We start from the raw sequence: 6,000 nt of genomic DNA, 5'->3' as shown, positions 1-6,000 counted from the left end.
GTTTTTCACACATTCAGAGATATAATTGATTTCTGAAGCTTCAAGGAAATCGTCGTCTCATGGAGGAGGATTTATAGACCCTTTTGTAGATCTCTTGCATGAGGTGTTATCAATAAAGATTTATTATTTGTTTTAAAAGTCTTTCCAATTAGGTTATTACATTGGATGTTTATTGTTGTTTGTTTTTTTAGATCACATATGTTGTTTTGTTGCAGGTTTTTCTAGTTTTATTATTACAGATCTGAAGCATAAGCAACCACAATTTTTTTTAGGGCCATATGTCACTAGTGACTTAAGTGGAATGTTTTTGGCACACCTTCCAAGAAATTCCATACTAACAATAAGTCTTGAGTTAACCTAATAACATAGGCTTGATTAGGACGGAAATTATATCATTATGAAATACCAAAGGGTTGGGAAGCTTTCATGTTAACTGGAAAATCACGGATACAAACAATGGATGTAGTATATTACATAATTTATAGTGTATAACATATATTAATGTTGACTTAAAGACTAAGTGTACAACAAGTGAGGAAACTGAATATTGTATGGTTCACAATAAAGACACAAACTTGTAAAGGAGAATAAATTATTGCTGTGAATGAGCTAGATACAGATGGTGAATATATGGTACTAAGTTTACTTAAGGTAACTCCCCAGTGAATATTAATCCATTAGTACCATGAAGGAATTATATACACTCTATTTTTATACAACTATATAACTTAAACCTTTCTCAGAGTATATAATTTAGTAGACATATTCTAGTATATAGAGTTATGTATTACAATGCATGGAATGAAAAGGAAGAAAACTATGGTTTGTTAGTTTATATATGAATCACATAGTGCTATATTTCTAGGCTATGAAATGATGTAGCCAATTTTTTATTTTTTTTGTATGTTGTGGTTCACGAACACCCTGGTCAATGGGTGGCACTACGTCCACGAAAAAATCTAGGTTGATTGACCCCGAAGAGAATCTAGCCCTGCGGCCCACTAGCAAGACCTGACCCCAAGGGCTTCGGGGAAATTTGATCTGATATTCACCCTATGAGTGACATCAGATAAAGATTTATTAAACTAAGGTATTACATACTCATGTGCTGGTGTGTGTTCTGTGTTATTGAAGCAACGGATTGATTAGATTGCCAATACATAGACAATAAAATGGAAAGACAGCAAATAAATACAGTAAGCAACACAAAGGCACAAACAATTTTAATAAGGAGTTCACCCTATTCTCCAGGGCTATGTCTCCGGTCCAGCTTTCAGTGGTGGCCTTATTTTATTGTGTCTTTAAGCAGAGAAGTTACAATATAGGGACTCAATTTGAGTTCTCTTGAAGTAGATTTTGCTTGGCAGGGTGGTTTCTTGGATTCCCCAAGCCACTTGGAGTACATAGACTCTTCTTCTTCCTACCTGCTCTGTGACCTTTTGGTCTACAGTGGAAAGAGCCAACTATGATGCTCAGTCCAAACAGAATCCTCTGTGCGATGGCTTGAGTCTTCAAGCTCTCTGGTGCTCGATGCTACCTCTAGTCAACTTAGCCCTCTGTCTCTTCTTCTTTGCTTTACTGTTCTCTGTGTCTAGTCCTCCTCTCAGGGTTCATTGTTACACTTCACCTCTCGACTTCTATCTTTCTGTGTCTAACTTGACGTCCAACTGTCTGTCTTCTTCCCCTGTACATGGCTTTAGCCATTTGAATCCTATGCATGTTCGGTTCCTCTTCCGCCTATTGATTCACCTTCTGTAGCTGTGCTTGGAGTTCCCGGTGTTCAGCGTCATCATGAACACTCAGGAAGTGGCCACTTGTCCTCCTCTAAACAGTGCTAGCAATGCTTCGTCAGTTCATTTCTTCAGTTACTACGTGGATGCATTCTTCCTCCATCGTGGCGGTCAAATGGATTCCATATCCCTTTAAAATGTGGCTTAATTCCCTGTCGATTCCGCTTCCTCCATCGGGCGTGATCTTAGCCGTCCAATATGGGCCCTCCAGATCCGACAACATATGCACGTTTCGCGCAGTTGACTTGCTCGACCGATATAGCGCGATCAACAATGATTTTCTCTCACCTCCGCCTACCACGCATCGATCATTGTACGGAATCGCTCCACTTTTGTCCAAAACCTCTTACCGTTCAAGGGCGCCCCGATCAAAACTTTCAGTTTCCATAGCGCGGGTCCCACCATTTGTGTTTAGCGCCTTTTCCCTTTTCCGCCCACGGTCCTCCGGTTCCCCCACACGATCGAGTGCTCAGGATTTTCCTTCAAGTGACTTCCTTTTCCCATTCCAGGGCTCCCAGGGGCTACTTTGGCCTCTTGCGTGGTCTCCATGGGCCTCGGTCAATGCACTTTGACCGAGGTCTTCATCATTCCACATTGGCTGCCACTAGTTCAAGGTGTTTTTTTATCATTGTTTTGGATTTCTTTAGAGATTTGTTTGACCTGATAGAGTCATGGTTCTTTGACAGTCTTTCATGGATCCGATTCGGATCACGGCCTTCCCACTAAAAAGCTTTTGGACCACCAAAAGTTGGTTTTCAAGCATCGACTAAGTGAGGATACTGTTTCTTCACTTGTCCAATCTCAATCCACTTTGCACAGCTCGGCTTTGAACCTTTGAGCCCAATCTTGAGGTACTCAACTTCTTCCCTATGCGTTGTCCTCACCTTCCTATCTAGCACCATGTCTTCCTACAACTCATTGAGGTAGTCCGATAGTAGGTCATCAATAGAAGGAAATTGAATTTGCTCTTCAGGGTCCTCAATCATTGAAGGTTCAAACAATATCAAGCAATCTGCATTTACGACTGAGTAGATGTGCATGTAAGCTAGTAAATCAAGGCGAAAAGCATTTTCACCAATCTTATCATGTATCCTAAAAGGTCCATACCTGATAGGATTTAGCCTTTTACCTTCACCTTGCATCCTATCCTTGCTGATATACAGCCAGACTTGTTCTCCAACTTGAAAACTATGCTCCATCCGATGCTTATCATGCTTAGCCTTATACTTGGCCTAGCTCTTTTTTAGTTGTTCATGTACTGCCTGATGGATCTCCTGGATCTGTTCAAAGAACCTAGTTTCCTTGTCCACATCATTATGTCCATCAACCATGGTATCTTTACCAAAGACAAAATCCAAAGGAGACCTTAGTGTGAAACCAAAACAGGTCTCAAAATGAGATCTCTGTGTAGAAGAGTGTTTGGCTCTGTTGTAAGCATGCTACACATAACACAAGTGTTCATACCAAAGATTAGGATGTTTACTGCAATATCCTATCAGTAATTGGATCACGGTCCTGTTTACTACTTCTGTTTGGCCATCTATTTGTGGATGAAAAGTTGTGCTTTTCTTCAAATTGGTGTCCATCAGTTCCCACATACTAGACCAAAACTTTCCCACAAATCGGGTGTCTTGATCAGATACAATGGAAGTGGGTAATCCAAAATGAACCCATACATGTTCAAAGAACAATTTTGCAGTCTATTCAGCTGTGATTTGTTTACTACAAGGTATCATATTTTGCTGAACCTATCTACAACAACATATAGATAATCATGACCTTTCCTATATTTAGGCAGCCCCCTAACAAAATCCATGGAAACACTTTCCCAAGGGTGAGAAGGAACTGGTAATGGAGTGTACAAGCCTAGTTTTCTATTGTTGGGCTTGCTTTGAGCACACACGGCACACCCTCTTACATATCTAGAAATTGTCTCATTCATTTTCGGCCAATAACAGAATCTTTACAGCTGTGAAACTGTTTTACTTACCCCAAAGTGACCTGATATCAGAGAAGTGTGTGCTTCCCTAATTATCTTTATCCTCTCAGTTTGTGGAATGCAGAGTTTCCCACAATGATATAAGAGTCGGTCCTTTATGTGATAGTCCAATTCTTCTATTCTTTTGCCTTGACTTAAAGTTGCATATACATCTTTAAAATCCATATCCTGAGCATATTGTTCTATGTAGCTTTCATGTAGCACAGAATTATGCTTAAGTATGGTAGATGCATTTATAATGGGTCTAGATAACATGTCTGCAACCTTGTTATGTATGCCCTTTTTATATCTAATTACTAAGTGAAACTGTTGTAGAAAACCCATCAATCTATAATGTCTTGATTGCTACAACTTAGTTAGGGAGTGTAGATATTGAAGTGGTTGATGATTAGTATGTATTATTGTCTCCTTGCCCATTAAGTAATGTTTCCACTTTTTCACACTCTGAACTAATGCATACAATTCTTTATCATATGTAGGATAGTTAACTACTGCAGGATTAAAAGTCTCAGAATGATAACATATGGGTTTGTCGTGGTGTGTCAACACTGCTCCCATGGCATAGTTACTGGCATCAGTTTGGATCTCAAATGGTCTTTGTAGATCTGGCAGTGCTAATACAGGTGTTGCACTTATTTTCTCTTTCAAGGTGTCGAAGGCTTTCTGATGTTTGCCTCCCCACTAAAACACCTTATTCAATCCTATTAAAGCATGTATGGGAGCAACAATCGAGGAGAAGTTAGAAATGAACTTCCTCCAATATTTTGCTGCTCCTAGGAAGCTTCTCACTTCTGTAGCAGACCTGGGTTTAGGCCAGTTCAATATGACTGCCACTTTAGAGGGATCTATTTTCAATTCACCTCCCCCTACTATATGACCCAAGTAGTTTAGAGATGTTTTGCCAAATTCACCTTTTGAGAGTTTAACATAAAGTTTTTCTCTTTTCAAAACATCTAATGTCTACTTAACATGCTTTGAATGTTCTTCCCACGTTTTACTAAAAATCAGAATGTCATCCAGATACACAATAACGGAATCATCAAGAAAAGGTATGAGTACGTCATTCATTAATCTCATGAAAGTAGCAGGAGCATTAGTTAAGCCAAAAGGCATAACCAACCATTCATACAATCCCTGCTTTCTTTTGAAAGTAGTCATCCATGCATCTTGCTCTGTAACTCTAACTTGATGCTATCCATTGTGAAAATCCAGCTTGGTGAAATAAACATCGTCTTTCAATTGATCTAGAAGATCATCTATGTGAGGAAGGGGATAAAGATTTTTTATTGTTATCTTGTTTAGTGCTCGATAATCAATGCACATTCTCCACGAGCCATCTTTCTTTCTCACCAAAACGACTGGTGACCCACATGGTGATGTGCTAGGCCTGATGAAGCCCTTCTCGAACAACTCCTGCACCTGCTTCTTGATTTCAACATTCTCTAAAGTATGCAATCTGTACATCCCAATGTTAGGCAATGAAACATCTTGCTACAAAATAATATCATGTACTATTCCCTTTTTGGGTGGCGGACCTTTAGGTTCCTGAAATAAGACATCATAATCTGAAACAACCTTTTCTATATCAGCTTGTCCAGCATTACAACCCTCAAAAACATTGGTTTTATCAGGTTTCTTTTTGTTTACAACCATCAATAAGAATTGTTTACATGAATTTATCATTCTTTTCATATTTCTTGAATTTATGAGAGTATAATTATTCTTGAGCTTATGAGCTCTTACAAAGTATTCGATTCCATCTTTAACAGGTAGATACTTGTTCTCAGCTCTATAGAAAATAGCGTTTCTATCATACAAGTAAGGACTTCCTAAAACAATTCCACATATATCCAAAGGAATTATGTCTAACTCAACCTCATCTACAAATGTTGACCTAAAAGAAAACTTGAGTTTGCACTGTCTAGTCACTTGTAGTTGTGATTTATCATTCAACCATCCTAATGGGTATGGTTTCTTGTGTGGTGTAGTTGTTAATCCCAATTTCTTTACAATTGCTTCAGAAATCAAATTTACTTGAGAGCCACTATCAAACAAAGTATCAATCTTTTGATTTTTGGAAATAACTCGAATATAGAAAAGCTCATGTCTTTTTCTCTCATTTTCTTCATCAATAACAAATTGAGCAGAATTACTAGTAGGTGCTTCAGAATTCTTACCTTTTCTATCTATGGCTACTATAGTTGTTTCATC

This window comes from Pinus tabuliformis, chromosome 2_1 (genome assembly GCF_031772625.1).
Source record: "Pinus tabuliformis cultivar Carrire ecotype Pingquan chromosome 2_1, CPIR1, whole genome shotgun sequence".
Classification (NCBI taxonomy): Eukaryota; Viridiplantae; Streptophyta; class Pinopsida; order Pinales; family Pinaceae; genus Pinus; species Pinus tabuliformis.
This window is presented reverse-complemented; position numbering follows the sequence as displayed.